This window comes from Crinia signifera, chromosome 5 (assembly GCF_055691185.1).
Source record: "Crinia signifera chromosome 5, ASM5569118v1, whole genome shotgun sequence".
In the NCBI taxonomy this organism is placed as follows: Eukaryota; Metazoa; Chordata; class Amphibia; order Anura; family Myobatrachidae; genus Crinia; species Crinia signifera.
Window position 1 is genome coordinate 220,200,314 of NC_139221.1, and position 17,361 is coordinate 220,217,674.

Here is a 17,361-nt window from a genome sequence, read left to right on the forward strand (position 1 = left end):
TTTTTAATATTAGGAGTTACTGTTAATCTGCTCTTATAAGTAATAAAGATTATATTTTCTTCACAAAAAATGAGTGTCCCCAAAAAAGAGTCTTCTTTTTCTTCTGTTGTAGCTATGCTTATATCTGCCTTACAAGAGCACCACCATCCCCATGTTCAGCATTATTAATAAATCTAATAATTGTTAATCAGGGTAGTTGGTCATACATATTTTTTTACCATGGACTAGCCTATCCCTCCTCCTAACCTCTTTTGATCCTCCTATCCTGCCTCCGTTCCCCTACGTTCCTACTTATCCTATTGTATTTCGTTCGTCCACCCACCTATTTTTAGTATGTTAACTCTTATGAGTAGGGCCCTCCTTCCTCACGTACTCACCCTACCTCATTACCTCACCTGTGCTCCTGTCCTGTTCTTCCCTTCCTCTACTTCATCTTCAGTCTCCTCGACAATTTTGACACCTACTTCTGAACTGATGCTGATTTTAGTTCTACCAGCTAAACCCCTATTTATACTGTATTTTTCAACACACCCTGTACGTTACCTTGTAATTTGTTTTTTTGTTTGCTATGTACGGCACTGCGGACACTTTGCGGCGCCTTATAAATAAACGTACTACTACTACTACTACCTTCCTCATATATTCCACTCAATAGAATTACATACAGAAGGGAAATGGGGTGGAGTCTTGTGCAGAATCTCAACCCCCGTTTTCTTTTTAGTTTAAAGTTTAGTACTAGTATTTTTGTGATGTCAGTAGTTACTATTGTAAAAGTGGTAATAGTGGCGCTGCAATCATTTACAAGGCATGGCTGCAAAAGTGCTTTTGTGTTATCGAAATTGGCTAATGTATAGTGAAGCAACTTTCCCTTTGTGGTATGATTAGTTATTATAGTCTTTAGAAGACTAATAGATGATTAGAAAACCCTTGGAAACCTATGTGCAGTTATGTTAGCACAGCTGAAAATGTGTTTGCTCATTAGAGAAGCTATAAAACTGGCCTTTCTTTGAGCTAGTTGAGTATCTGAAACATCACATTTCTGGGTTCAATTATACTGTCAAAATGGCCAGAAAAAGAGAACTTTCATGTGAAACTTGACAGTCTATTCTTGTTCTTCGAAATGAAGGCTATTCCATGTGAGACATTACAATTACACAAACAGGCACTAACCACAGTAGAAAGAAAGTGGGAGGCCCTGATGCACAATTGAGCAAGATGACAAGTACATTAGAGTTTCTAGTTTGAGATATAGATGCCTCACAGCACCTCAATTGGAAGCTTCATTAAATAGTACCAGCAAAACACCAGTGTTAATGTCTACAAGCAACTCTGGAATGCTGGACTTCTAGGTAGACTGGCAAAGAAAGAGCCATATCTGAGACTTGCCAATAAAAAGAAAACATTAATATGGGCAAAAGAACAGACACTGGACAGAGGAAGGTTGTAAAAAAAGTGTTATGGACAGACAAAGCGAAGTTAGAGGTGTTTGGATCACAAAGAAAAACACGCAGAACAAGTGAAAAGATGCTAGGAGAGTGCCTGACGGCATTTATCAAGCATGGTGGAGGTAATGTGATGGTCTGTGACTGCTTTGGTGCTGGTAAAGTGGGAGATTTGTACAAGGTAAAAGGGATTTTGAATAAGGAAGGCTATCACTCCATTTTGCAATGCCATGCCATAGCCTGTGGACAGCACTTGATTGGTGCCAATTTCCTCCTCCAACAGGACAATGACTCAAAGCGCACCTCCAAATTATCAAGAACTATTTATGGAAGAAGCAGGCAGCTGGTATTCTGTCTGTAATGGAGTGGCCAGCGCATTTACCAGATCTTAACCCCATTCAGCTGTTGTGGAAGCAGCTTGACCGTATGGCAGGGCTCGACAAATCCCGGGTGCCAGGTCACCATGGCGACCAGATTCTGCTTCCTGGTGACCAGATTTTTTTGCAGGGAGGGAGGAAGCAGAATCTGGTCGTGTGCAGGGGAGAAGCAGCCGCCCCCATGGACATCACAGCAGCGGTGTCCAGCACTAGGGAGCTGGAGACTGCAGGGGCAGCTGCCGTTGCCAGGAGCCGGGTAGATGGATATTGCAGGGGTGGCTGCCGCCGGGAGCTCTGGAGATAGAAGTATGGGCAGCTAACGCTGAGGAGATAGAGACTGCAGGGGCGGCTGCCGATGGTAGCTGGGGTGATAGAAGCAGGGATGGCTAATGCTGGGGAGATGGAGACTCCAGGGGCGACTGCTGCCAGGAGCTGAAAAGCTAAAGCCAAGGAGATGGAGACTGCAGGGGCGGGTAACGCTGGAGAATTGGATACTGTAGGGGCGGCTGCTGCAGGGAGCCAAGGAGATGGAAGCAGGGGTGGCTGCCACCGGGGAGATGGAGAGCCTAATGCCAGTGAATGAGAGGCCTGCTGGCAAGAATGACAGCTGCCTCCTCTCCCCACCCTCACCTTTTCCACCTCACTCACTCTTGCTGTTTACTCACCCCCTCTTGCTCCTGTCACCCAGTCACCTGACCCCCTCTCACCTCACCCCCTTTTACCACCTGTCACCGAACCCCTGTCCTTCTGTCACCGAACCTCTGTCTCTCTGTCACCTTGCCCCTCCACGTCCTGTCATCTCACTCCTCTCTCACATCCCGTCACCTCACCTTCTCTCACCCCGGTCACTTCACACCATCACCCCAACCCCACTCTGTCTATTTCCTCTTTTTCACTCTCACACCCTTGTCTGTCACCCCCTCTCTCTCCTCTGCTGTCTCTCTTCTTTTTCTCTCTCCCTTCTGCCCCCTCTATTAATCTCTGTCTGCAACTAGACTAGCCAACCCCACCTCCCCCTTTTTACTAAAAGTACATGCAGCACATCTAGTTCAAAGTGCACGCTGCTGTAACTCATCGCATGCGTTTTGAACTAGATGCAATTCAATCTAAATCAAAACACATGGTGCGCATCACACCATATCTGAGCATCCTTAGTTTATCTGTCTCCTACACCTTTGTCCTGGCTCCTAGATTTTTTTTTTTTTTAATTGTCAAGCCCTGCTGTATGGTACGCAAGTAGTGCCCATTAATCCAACATTTGAGAGGTGTTTCACGACACGTGGGTTGAAATTTATTGAGATTACCTCAGCTAGAATGTAAAAGGTCTGCAATGATAATTGCTGCAAAGGAGCATTCTTTGACGAAAGCAAAGTTTGAAGGACAAAATGATTATTTCAAATAAAAATCATTATTTCTAACCTTGCCAATGTCTTGACTATAAGTTCTTTCTCTTTCGTCCAGTCCGGTGACACAGCTCCACGATGGGATGTAGGAGGGTCCGCAGGAGCCAGGCACCTACTGTATGCTTCAATTCTTTGGGAGCAGGCTCCTCCATCTGCATCCAACAATGCCCCAGTTCATTTTAGGTGCCCACAGGAGTGGGTACTATGCTGAACAGCTGCGCTGCAGCCGTGTTTTATCTTTGGATTTTTTCTTCGTTAGACTAGGTTTGGTACTTGTGTACTAGCACGGCGCCCACGATATTTGGTTGCACTACATATAATCGCATTGCATGCCATACACCCGATGCACTGCGATGCAATGCGATTTAAAATAGTATAAGCCCCCTATACGATGTTTAATTGTATAAGCACCCTAATGGGGGCTTACAATGTTAAATGCACCCTCACACCACCCGCACTATGAACGTGAACCCGAAGCGTGGCAAGCGGCGGCGGTACGCGTCCTACGACCTTTTCATACCCCCACTATCCACGTCGGCGTGGAGTTGATTTTATATAGTGTGGCGAGCGCACGACTATTACTTTACATGTATTCTGCGGCCCCTCGCGCTGCTCGCTGCGCTCGCCACGCTTCGGGCTCGGTGGCTCGCTGCGCTCGCCACACTATATAAAATAAACTCCACGCCGACGTGGATAGTGGGGGTATGAAAAGGTCGTAGGACGGGTACCGCCGCCCCTTCGGGTTCGCTCGCCACGCTTTGGGTTCACGTTCATAGTGGGGGTGGCGTGGGGGTGCATTTAGGGTGCTTATACAATTTTAAATCGCATACAATGCCATACAATTCGATGGTATACAATTTAAAATTGTATAACATCGGCTGCCATCGCATCGCATACCATCGCATGCCTTATGGTCTGCGATGAGATGGGCGCCGTGCTAGTACACAAGTACCCTAGGTTTTTATTGTTTTATTAACTTAGACTTAGTAGCAGGTTTTTTTTACAGATTCAGATGATGGTGGTGTGTATGAGGAGGATTTGGGTTGGACCCAGAGCGAGGAAGTATATACTTCAGCGTCTGGCATTGAGGATTTAATCTTGGCTGTGAAACGAGTTTTAGATTTAACTTGTGAGGAGAAAACTCCTTCGCAGTGTGTGTTTAAGAGGAGTCGCAAGGATCCTGTTTCTTTTCCTTCAGATGAAGGGATGGTTTCCTTATTGGGAGAAACAGACAAATCCCCAGACAAAAGATTAATAATGACAAAAAAGTATGCAAATATGTACCCCATGCCGGAGGATCATATTAAGGTATGGTTGATGCATCAGTAGCCAGATTGTCCAAGGCCACGCCGTTACCGGTGCAGGGTGGCGTGGCTTTTAAGGATCAAGTGGATAAAAAAGTAGAAAGTTGCCTTAAGGCAATTTTTGAAGGATTAGGTTTTACATTGCGTCCCATTATTGCTTCGACCTGGGTGGCAAAAGCTATGATCAAATGGGCAGAGAGTTTGAGCAGTCAGCTCCAGCATGAAGCTGAAGCCTATTCATTGGCTGTAAAATTGAGATGTGCTGCGGAATACATCTGTGAGGCTGGTAAAGAAGGCGCTAGGATGGCGTCAAAGGTTTCTGTAACTTCTGTCACTGCCAGACGGGCACTTTGGTTAAAGGCTTGGGAAGCGGATAGTGAATCCAAAAAGTCCCTGGAAACTCTGCCCTTCAACGGAGAGTTGCTGTTTGGGTCTGAATTAGATGATATCATTAAACAGGGGGTACCGACAATGTTCCTGAGCGCTGATCCTATGTGTGTCTTTCAGCAGGTAGGTACCCAAAACACAAAAATAAAACCACAATAGTGCATTATCGTTAGGTATATAAAACACAGAATTATCCTTTTCTAAATGAGATGCAGGAGGACTCGTACCCTATATTCAGGTCTACTATTATGTAGACTTCACAGGCTTTGGGGGGGAGCGGTTCTTTTTACCGACAGATCCACAGGTGTTCAATTTCGTTCCCACATGCAAAATAATTAATACACTGGCATGGTGTGATATTGCTTTGATACAATGTATTAATTTTTTTTATATACACAATAACAAGCAGCCTTGTACCGTATATTTTGGTCTACTTTTCACGGCAGACCTCAATTGCTTTGGGGGGGGAGCGGTTATTCACCGTCGGACCTCATCCGAATTTCACAACCAGTGGTGTATATAAAAAGAGAAGAAAAGCTGGTATGGTGTAATACCGCTTTATTTGCAAATGACAATAAAAACAACAATGTGAGGGGGGGTCAAATCAGCGGACTCTCACCAATTCCAAATGTCCACAAAGCATGCAGACAAAGTAGGCAGATGGTTTGAACCAGGCGTCCCTGTAGCCTTTCCTGGTGAAGGTCTTGTGAGTGTCCCCCTCTAGCTCCAATGGCCAACGCGTTTCAAGACCACAATGGTCTCTTTTTCAAGGCATGTGGAGCTATACCTGAGTACACATATTTATACCCCCTTTCGGGGGAGCCTATTTCCAGACATGGATTACCTAGCAACTAAATCCCTATGTGCTCCGCTGGATCAAGATGTCCATATTTCGTCCCTCTCCATCTGATCTTTATATCCCGATCAGCTGGCGCTCGTTACAGACAAAATTCTCCGTGATGCGGGGCGGATGTGACGTATACTCGCGTCCATCTGATTTGGAACGCAGCGTTGGTTCTCCTGCGTCAGCGGAAGTGACGTTTTCCTTTCCTAATTCCGCCGGCTGTATGTAACGTGGTTTGCGTTCCATTTTATATTATTTCCTGATTAGGCACCAGTTCTGCGTTCCAGCTCTTTGTAATGGTTCAGTTAATCTCCAAAACATAACGAAATGTACATATTTCTCCGATGTTGATATAAAATATAGAAGAGATATACAATTAGATACTTTCAAAGCATTTTTTTATAAGTATCTTAAAGTGACTAAGTGCATACACGGAATTCTTAAAGTGACAGAGTGCAAAAAAGTATCCATGATGTTCAATAATAAATAAGTTAAAATGGAAAAAGGATAAAAACATTTAAAAAAAATTTTTTTACTACATAAACCACTTTAGCTCGAAATCTTTGTTGAGACCATTTGGGATGAGGGTTTGTAGGTTAAAAATTAAAATCATTTCACTTCTTGCTAGAAGGGCTGCCATATCACCTCCTCTATTATTCCCCTCTATTTTTTTTAAAATATAAAATTTTTTATACAATCAGGGTTGGATTGGTGCTGAGTTTTAAAGTGCGTTGGTAGTGCATGTGTTTCCAATCCTTTGCGAATGTTACGGAGGTGTTCGCCCATCCTTACTTTAAAAGGCCTGCTTGTCCTTCCTATATAAAACTTGCCACAAGTGCATTCAATGGCATATACCACGTTCACTGAGTGGCAAGTTACAAATTCTCTAATACTGTGTTTTTTTCCATTTATTTGGATTTCTGTGATTTTTTGCCCAAAGTTGTTTTTAACAGTTTTACACCCAATACAAGTACCACATCTATAAAAACCTGTAGATGTTATCACGGACTTTTTAGGTGATGTGGGGCATAGACTTTTTACCAATTTTGATTTTAAATTGGGCGCCCTTCGGAAAATGCATGTTGGTTTTGGGGGAATTTCACCACCTATGATGGGGTCCTTTTTAAGGATATTCCAGTGTTTTTTTAGGATTTTCTTAATTTCCAGATGTTGTGAGGAATAATTTGTTACGAAGGACCATTTAAATTTATCATCTTTTTTTATTCTTTTTTCTTTGGGTGCAAGTAAGGTGACCCTATCTGACTCCTCTGCTTGTGTGCGGGAGATCTCAACTTTTTGGGGGTCATACCCACTTTCTAGGAATCTTTCTGTCATTCCTTGGGCCTGTTCTTGAAAAGTCGTAAGGTCTGTGCAATTTCTTTTAAGCCTTTTGAATTGCCCAATCGGGATTGACTCAAGCCATCTGTCTTGATGGCAACTGTTACGGTTGATGTATGCTTGAGAGTCCGTTGGTTTTGTATAGTTTTTTGTTTTCAATACCCTGTCCTCTGCATATATAATAACATCGAGAAAATTTACTTGTTCACTACTAATATTGAATGACAGTTTGATTCCCTTGTTGTTGTCATTTAAGTAATTACAAAAGGTGTCTAGACTTTGTCTGTCACCTCTCCACAAGAAGAGAATGTCGTCTATGTAACGACGCCAGGACACCAGGTTTGCCCCATATGGGTGGTGGGACCAGATGGTATCGGTCTCCCACTCACCCATAAAGATGTTGGCATAACTTGGGGCAAACCTGGTGCCCATGGCTGTACCCCTCTTTTGAATATAGAATTCATCTTTAAACACAAAGTAATTGTTCTGTAAGATGAACTCTATACCTTCCACCATAAAGTTTTTGAGTTTTGAGTTCAGGTCACTGTTGTTAAGGGCCCTTTTCACCGCTTCTACACCTTGGATGTGACTTATAATGGTGTATAAAGATGTCACATCTGCTGTGACAAGGAACATGTTGTCTTCCCATTGTACAGTCTCAATGAACCTGATGACTTCGGTGGTATCTTTGAGGTGTGATTGATTTTTCAACACCAATGGTTGTAGGTGAACGTCTATGAACATAGAGAGATTTGAAGTGATTGAGTCCACCCCGGAGATGATTGGTCTTCCGGGGGGATGTTCTGGATTTTTATGTATTTTTGGGAGAATGTATATGGTGGGTATTATAGGACATTCTATGTTCAAAAATTTGTTTTGGTCCTCTGTTAGAGTTCCAGATCTACTGTATTTATCCGTTAAATTTTTAAGGAGGATAATAATTTTTTGGGTGGGATTTCCTCTCATCTTTTTGTATGTTTCTTGATCAGCAAGCTGTTTATGAATTTCTTCCTCATAGTCCCCCTTATTCAGGAGGACTATGCCACCCCCTTTGTCAGCGGGCTTTATGATGAGGTTTTTATCCTCTTTCAATGTTTTAAGGCCTTTTCTTTCTTTGGACGTTAAATTTTGGCCTATTTTTTTTATTATTTTCAAGTTTCCTGACATCATCCATTACCAATGTGTTGAATGTGTCAAGGAAACATCCTTTCAGGTAAGACGGATAAAATACTGATTTGGGTTTAAAAACCGGGGCATTGGTATCATAAATTCCCTCACTCTCTTTGTCGTGAAAATTTTTTCTCAGAGTTAGTTTTCTGAGAAACTTTTGCACGTCAACAAAAACTCCAAACTGGTCCATGGGTATAGATGGGCAGAATTTAAGTCCTTTCTCCAATAAAGAACGTTCTTCTTGTAGGAGAATATGGTCGCTCAAATTGAAAATTTTAATTGTCCCCTTATTTTCAAAAACAGGACTAGAAGTTTCATTTACGATGACTGATTTTTTCTTTTTCTTTTTAGCTTTGTTTTGGGGATGTTTCCTTTTAATCCCACCTCTTTTGCCCCTTGTGGTTATCTTATATGATTTGTTTGGTGGCGACCCCCTAAAAAATGCTGGTGATGGTCTTCTCTCCTAGGTGTATAGACCTCATCTAATTCAGAGAATCTGTTATAGGTGGGTGGGTGGTAATTGTTTCTATGATTATCCCCATAATCCCAATTTTTATTTTTTGGGGGATTAGATCTATGTCTCCAACTTTTAAATGATTCTTCTTCCCTCCTATTTGAATTTTGATAGGTGGGCACATGGTTCCTGAAAGGGCTTCTATTCCGATTATGCGTGTAATCGTTTTCCAGTTTTTTATCCCTAAATGTTTTTGACCATTTTGGTTTTGGCACAAAAGTTTTTGGTCTCACTGACAACATAGGTGTCTTGGGTGTCTTGGGGGTTTTAGGTGGTTTAAATACCTCCTCTGTTGGCTCCTCTGGGTCTTTTAATAATCCTAGATCCCTTTTTAATTTTTTTAATTTTCTATTAACCAGTGTATTTTCAATTTTTTCTATCTTTTGACAGATTTTCTCTTCTTTTTCCTTATAATCCTTATTGTCTTTAAAGGGGGCTGTTAATCTTTTTAGCTCTTTGATCTCTTCTTCTATCTTATTTAAATCACCTTTACGTTCTTTAATAATAAGTGCCATAAGGTTTGAAGAACAGTCAAAGAGAATATCTTCCCATTTTTTCTGGAAACTTTCACTCGGGAAACTGATACTGGCTTTTTTTTTCCATTTTTAGGCCTTTTGGTATCACTTTGAGTGACACATACTTTTCCAGGGTGGCAATTTCCCAGCATAAGTTGGTTTCTTTTACCAGGATTTTTTCTAATTTATTTAAAAGGCCTTCAAGACTCTCGTCTATTACAATTATTTCCCTGGATGGATCGTTGAAGGCATTTTGTAGCCTATTAATTCTATTTTCTCGAATTTTAAACATATTAGCTGCAGGGTATATCCAAAAAAAAGGTGAACACTAAGTACAGAAGAAAAAGAAGTTTTTTTGGATTAACCTTGCGCTATGATCGCTGCTCTGGATTATTATCAGATAGTATGTATCACCTTACATACAAGAAACAATTTGTGAAGAAGGGGGTACCGACAATGTTCCTGAGCGCTGATCCTATGTGTGTCTTTCAGCAGGTAGGTACCCAAAACACAAAAATATGGACTCAATCACTTCAAATCTCTCTATGTTCATAGACGTTCACCTACAACCATTGGTGTTGAAAAATCAATCACACCTCAAAGATACCACCGAAGTCATCAGGTTCATTGAGACTGTACAATGGGAAGACAACATGTTCCTTGTCACAGCAGATGTGACATCTTTATACACCATTATAAGTCACATCCAAGGTGTAGAAGCGGTGAAAAGGGCCCTTAACAACAGTGACCTGAACTCAAAACTCAAAAACTTTATGGTGGAAGGTATAGAGTTCATCTTACAGAACAATTACTTTGTGTTTAAAGATGAATTCTATATTCAAAAGAGGGGTACAGCCATGGGCACCAGGTTTGCCCCAAGTTATGCCAACATCTTCATGGGTGAGTGGGAGACCGATACCATCTGGTCCCACCACCCATATGGGGCAAACCTGGTGTCCTGGCGTCGTTACATAGACGACATTCTCTTCTTGTGGAGAGGTGACAGACAAAGTCTAGACACCTTTTGTAATTACTTAAATGACAACAACAAGGGAATCAAACTGTCATTCAATATTAGTAGTGAACAAGTAAATTTCCTCGATGTTATTATATATGCAGAGGACAGGGTATTGAAAACAAAAAACTATACAAAACCAACGGACTCTCAAGCATACATCAACCGTAACAGTTGCCATCAAGACAGATGGCTTGAGTCAATCCCGATTGGGCAATTCAAAAGGCTTAAAAGAAATTGCACAGACCTTACGACTTTTCAAGAACAGGCCCAAGGAATGACAGAAAGATTCCTAGAAAGTGGGTATGACCCCCAAAAAGTTGAGATCTCCCGCACACAAGCAGAGGAGTCAGATAGGGTCACCTTACTTGCACCCAAAGAAAAAAGAATAAAAAAAGATGATAAATTTAAATGGTCCTTCGTAACAAATTATTCCTCACAACATCTGGAAATTAAGAAAATCCTAAAAAAACACTGGGATATCCTTAAAAAGGACCCCATCATAGGTGGTGAAATTCCCCCAAAACCAACATGCATTTTCCGAAGGGCGCCCAATTTAAAATCAAAATTGGTAAAAAGTCTATGCCCCACATCACCTAAAAAGTCCGTGATAACATCTACAGGTTTTTATAGATGTGGTACTTGTATTGGGTGTAAAACTGTTAAAAACAACTTTGGGCAAAAAATCACAGAAATCCAAATAAATGGAAAAAAACACAGTATTAGAGAATTTGTAACTTGCCACTCAGTGAACGTGGTATATGCCATTGAATGCACTTGTGGCAAGTTTTATATAGGAAGGACAAGCAGGCCTTTTAAAGTAAGGATGGGCGAACACCTCCGTAACATTCGCAAAGGATTGGAAACACATGCACTACCAACGCACTTTAAAACTCAGCACCAATCCAACCCTGATTGTATAAAAAAATTTTATATTTTAAAAAAAATAGAGGGGAATAATAGAGGAGGTGATATGGCAGCCCTTCTAGCAAGAAGTGAAATGATTTTAATTTTTAACCTACAAACCCTCATCCCAAATGGTCTCAACAAAGATTTCGAGCTAAAGTGGTTTATGTAGTAAAAAATTTTTTTTTAAATGTTTTTATCCTTTTTCCATTTTAACTTATTTATTATTGAACATCATGGATACTTTTTTGCACTCTGTCACTTTAAGAATTCCGTGTATGCACTTAGTCACTTTAAGATACTTATAAAAAAATGCTTTGAAAGTATCTAATTGTATATATCTTCTATATTTTATATCAACATCGGAGAAATATGTACATTTCGTTATGTTTTGGAGATTAACTGAACCATTACAAAGAGCTGGAACGCAGAACTGGCGCCTAATCAGGAAATAATATAAAATGGAACGCAAACCACGTTACATACAGCCGGCGGAATTAGGAAAGGAAAACGTCACTTCCGCTGACGCAGGAGAACCAACGCTGCGTTCCAAATCAGATGGACGCGAGTATACGTCACATCCGCCCCGCATCACGGAGAATTTTGTCTGTAACGAGCGCCAGCTGATCGGGATATAAAGATCAGATGGAGAGGGACGAAATATGGACATCTTGATCCAGCGGAGCACATAGGGATTTAGTTGCTAGGTAATCCATGTCTGGAAATAGGCTCCCCCGAAAGGGGGTATAAATATGTGTACTCAGGTATAGCTCCACATGCCTTGAAAAAGAGACCATTGTGGTCTTGAAACGCGTTGGCCATTGGAGCTAGAGGGGGACACTCACAAGACCTTCACCAGGAAAGGCTACAGGGACGCCTGGTTCAAACCATCTGCCTACTTTGTCTGCATGCTTTGTGGACATTTGGAATTGGTGAGAGTCCGCTGATTTGACCCCCCCTCACATTGTTGTTTTTATTGTCATTTGCAAATAAAGCGGTATTACACCATACCAGCTTTTCTTCTCTTTTTATATACACCACTGGTTGTGAAATTCGGATGAGGTCCGACGGTGAATAACCGCTCCCCCCCCCAAAGCAATTGAGGTCTGCCGTGAAAAGTAGACCAAAATATACGGTACGAGGCTGCTTGTTATTGTGTATATAAAAAAATTAATACATTGTATCAAAGCAATATCACACCATGCCAGTGTATTAATTATTTTGCATGTGGGAACGAAATTGAACACCTGTGGATCTGTCGGTAAAAAGAACCGCTCCCCCCCAAAGCCTGTGAAGTCTACATAATAGTAGACCTGAATATAGGGTACGAGTCCTCCTGCATCTCATTTAGAAAAGGATAATTCTGTGTTTTATATACCTAACGATAATGCACTATTGTGGTTTTATTTTTGTGTTTTGGGTACCTACCTGCTGAAAGACACACATAGGATCAGCGCTCAGGAACATTGTCGGTACCCCCTTCTTCACAAATTGTTTCTTGTATGTAAGGTGATACATACTATCTGATAATAATCCAGAGCAGCGATCATAGCGCAAGGTTAATCCAAAAAACCTTCTTTTTCTTCGATATCATTAAACAGGCTACTGGGGGAAAGAGCACCTTTCTCCCCACCACTTCTAAACAGACGAGTTCAAAATTTGGAGTGTTTAAACCGTTCTTTCGTCCCTCCTTTCGAGGGGGAGCATCTAACAGAGGGCAGTCAGGACGTGGAAGATTCCAGACCGGCAGAGGAAGAACCCCCAAAGGTAAATTTGGTGTTTTTGCAAAGAAACATGCAGCAAAAGGGGACGATGTTCTGGCATCAGAGTGGGGGGGTCACCTCCTGCAGTTTCGGGACAGGTGGAGAGAATCCACCGGGGATCCCTGGGTTTTTTCCATAGTTTCAGAAGGTTTCCGGATAAATCTCAGGAATCCTCCTCCTCGCAGATTTCTCCCAACTCCCTTGCCAAAGACCGCGTCACTGAGGTCCGCACTCCTGGGAGCGGCTTTATCTCTCAAGGAGAAAGGGGTGGTGATCCTGGTACCTCAGGAGGAGAGAAAGAAAGGATTTTATTCTATCATATTCTTAGTACCCAAACCAGACCTATACTAAATTTGAAGTCTTTAAATGTTCATCTTTGGGTGGATCACTTTCGCATGGAATCTCTCAGGTCAGTGCTATTAAGCATAGAACCGGGAGAGTGTTTAGCGTCAGTAGACATTCAGGATACGTACCTCCATGTGCCTATCCACAAAGAACATCAGTCTCTTCTCAATCGGAGAGAAGCATTGGCAGTTCCAGGCTCTCCCGTTTGGTCTGGCAACGGCCCCAGGGTGTTCACAAAAGTGATAGCAGTCATGGCTGCAACACTCAGACTGGAGGGAATAATAATTATTCCTTATCTGGACGACCTTCTGTTCAAGGTGGAGTCAGCAGAGAAGCTTCTGAGCATAGCGACCAAATTTTTACAAGACCAGGGATGGGTACTAAATCTAGCCAAGTCTCATTTGACACCCACACAGAGTCTGAGATTTCTGGGGGTGATCCTAGATACGCACCTTCACAGGGTTTTTCTTCCAGGATCCAAGGCAGCGGAAATTCGGCTGATGGTCTTGGAAATTTTACAAGCAACTGCACCCACGGTGTGACAGGGGGTAAGGCTGCTTGGGAAGATGGTGGCAACGTTCGAGACTCTTCAGTTTGCCAGGTTCCATTTAAGGATTTTCCAATGGAACATCCTTTCTTGCTGGTCGGGGAATGCAAAAACGATGAAACGAGAAAGGTTGTTTCTGTCTCAGGAAGCGAGAGAGTCCCTGATCTGGTGGACAGATGTGGAGACCTTACAGCTGGGACGTTCCCTCCGATCCTGGGATTGGCTGGTCATCACGACCGATGCCAGTCCCAAGGGGTGGGGGGCGGTAGTCCTTCATCTGCGGCTTCAGGGTCTTTGGACAAAAGAAGAATCTACACTTCCCATCAATATTCTGGAACTTCGAGCAGTCTGGAATGCATTGATACAGGCAGAAGAGTTTCTGAAAGGATCTCCTTTGAGGATACAGTCCGACAATGCCACAACTGTGGCTTATCTGAACCATCAAGTCAAGGGGGGACCCGCAGCAAGATGGCAATGACGGAAGTCTTACGGATTTTCAATTGGGCAGAGACCAACATACCAGTTTTGTCGGCTGTGTTTATTCCAGGCATCAAGAATGTGGAAGCAGACTTCCTCAGCAGGGAGTCTCTTTTGGAGGGGGAATAGTCTCTGGTTCTGTCTGTTTTACAGAACCCTCCCTTTGAACCTTTAAGACCTGCGGAACTTAAATATGTTTCTTGGAAGCTCACGTTTTTGTTGGCTATTGCCAAGGCTAGACGTGTGTCAGAGTTGGGTGCTTTGTCCTGCAAGTCACCGTTTTTGATCTTTCATGATGATAGGGCTGTGCTTCGAACAATACCAAAATTCCTACCTAAGGTAGTGTCATCATTTCATTTAAACCAGGACATTGTTATTCCGTTGTTTTCCTCTCCTGAATGGATTCGTAACAGGGACAAATTTTAAAAAATTGGATGTGGTTCACGCTTTGCGAATCTACTTGGAAAGGGTAAAGGACGTTCGCAAATCAGATTTGCTTTCGGTGTTGTATGATATGCAAATGATTGGGTGGTCTGCTTCTAAGCAGACCATCGCTCGTAGGTTAAGGTCTACCATTGCCTTTGCCTACTGTAAAGCGGGCAGGCCTGTTCCTTCTCGGATAAACGCACATACCACTAGATCAGTTGCTTCCTCATGGGCGGTGCGTCATGGGGCTACGGCGGAACAATTGTGTAGGGCTGCCACCTGGTCCTCTGTTCACACCTTTACCAAATTCTACAGGTTTCATGAGTTTGCGTCGGAGGACGCTTCATTTGGACGGGCAGTGATGAGAACTGTCAGTCTGAGCGTACCCTCCCAAAGGACCGGCTCGTGAACGTCCCATCGTGGAGCTGTGTCACCGGACTGGACGAAAGAGAAAGGGGTATTTTTGTAAGAACTTACCGTTCGAACCCCTTTCTCTGAGTCCAGTCAGGTGACACAGCGATCCCTCCCTCACGCTCAGTTAAGTATACTGTTCATGTGTTGTCATGTTATGGTTCTGTGATGTTGCATATAAGATGTTCGGGCATTGTTCTGAGTTAATGTATCCTAGTGTGCTCTTGACGTTGATCTGAGGCATTGTGGGATGCAGAGGGAGGAGCCTGCTCCCAAAGAATTGAAGCATAGGTGCCTGGCTCCTGCGGACCCTCCTACATGCCATCGTAGAGCTGTGTCACCGGACTGGACTCAGAGAAAGGGGTTCGAACGGTAAGTTCTTACAAAAATCCCCTTATTAATTTTGCAATTTATTTGATAAATGAAAGTCAGTTTCCATGTAAAACACAGGCTCAACTTAATGTGTAAGTATCAAACTCTCCACAGTGACTACAGCCATGCAGTTATATAAAATCTAGATGTAGACATTATGGGGGTGATTCAGGTTGGTTTGCAAAAGCAAACTCCTTTTTCAATGGACAAAACCATATGCACTGCAGGTGGGGCTGATGTAACATGTGCCGAGAGAGTTACATTTGGGTGAGTTATTTTGTTTCTGTGCAGAGTAGATACTGCCAGCTTTATTCTAACACTGCAAATTAGATTCATTAGAAAAACAATTACTCTGGGGCAGAAGCCACAAACAAATGTGTGTTTCTCTAGGGTAAGAGAAATAACTCAAAATGTTGCTAACATTTTTAATTTAAGTACGCATACGCTAATTGAGAGTCAAGCATCTCTTTTGGAGAAGGGTTTAAAATTTGCACCATCAAACAAAATAAATAATTTGGAGATATACCTGAACACCCAAAGATTCATTATTAAATTAACAGTAAGTATATTTTTGGCCAGACAGGAGGCTGATTTGGAAGAAGTAGGAGAAACGTCTGTCACTCCATTCCACCCAAAATCTTTTTTTTTTTTCTAAACACATTTTTATTAAGAAGTTTTTCAATGTTACAAAATGTGAAATGAATAAAGTAAACATCTGTACAGAAGATACCACAATTGTCTGTTTTTGTTACAATAGCGTTAACGTTAACAATGACAACGTGAAAACAGTCGCATGTTATAAACGCTGTTACATAGCTGTCAGATCATGTCAGGATCGTCTGAGATCCGAACCAGTTCCAGAGTCAGGCAAATCAGTAATCCAGTTTTTTTTCTTAAGGGTAGATTGGCATATGTGGCCATCATTGCTTTCACGAAGAACAATGGGATGAAAACACTATATTATAGTTCTAATATTTATGGGACATTATCACAACGTGTTTTATAAACTGAACACAGACATTGTAATGTTAATACAGGTTGAGTATCCCCTATCCGAAATGCTCGGGACCGCGAGCATTTCGGATAGGGGAATTTTCCGGTTTTTGGATTTTTTTTTTTGCAGCCATACTTACCTGTCCCCTTATGGTCCCCGGGCATCCCTAGGCGTCCGCGCAGTCCCCGGGCGTCCACAGCAGGCCTCCGGCATCTTCTCCTGGTCTCCAGCGGTCCCAGGAATGCATTGCGCGAGTGTGCGCGCGCACCGGTGACGTCACCGGCGCGCGCACACACTCGCGCAATGCATTCCTGGGACCGCTGGAGACCCTGGAGAAGATGCCGGAGGCCTGCTGTGGACGCCCGGGGACTTGGTAAGTATGAAAAGAGGGTTAGGGGTTAAAAAAAAAAAAAAAATTCGAATGATTCCAAAAACCACGGTTTTTGGAATAATTCGGATAAGGGATGTCCGGATACTCAACCTGTAATATAAACTAATAACTTCAAAATGGGGGGGAGGGGGGATGAGAGGGGGGAGGTGTAAGACTGACAAACAGGGGAGACAAGACATCAATAGCTTAACATTGTCTACAGTCCTTAGTCCTATGTCTAAGTAAACAGTGGATACTGAGGTGGAACTGTTATGATTGACATGCAGGACGCTAGCACTGGACTCTTCCAATGGGTCCATTAGTTCTGTTCAGGGCTGGTCAGGGTGCAAGGCAATCTGGCGTCGAAAAAACCAGGTCGTGTTCTCAAAGATCTTCTGTATGGCTATTTGTACAGCAATGTCTAAGGTTTATATATAAATA

The 17,361-nt window shown here is 42.5% G+C and overlaps 1 long non-coding RNA gene across 1 annotated transcript in view; it reads left to right on the plus strand.

Moving 5' to 3' along the window:
* Positions 1–17,361, plus strand: part of LOC146080861 (uncharacterized) — a 54,974-nt gene that overhangs the window by 3,659 nt on the left and 33,954 nt on the right. The gene's annotated exons all lie outside the window — the stretch shown is intronic.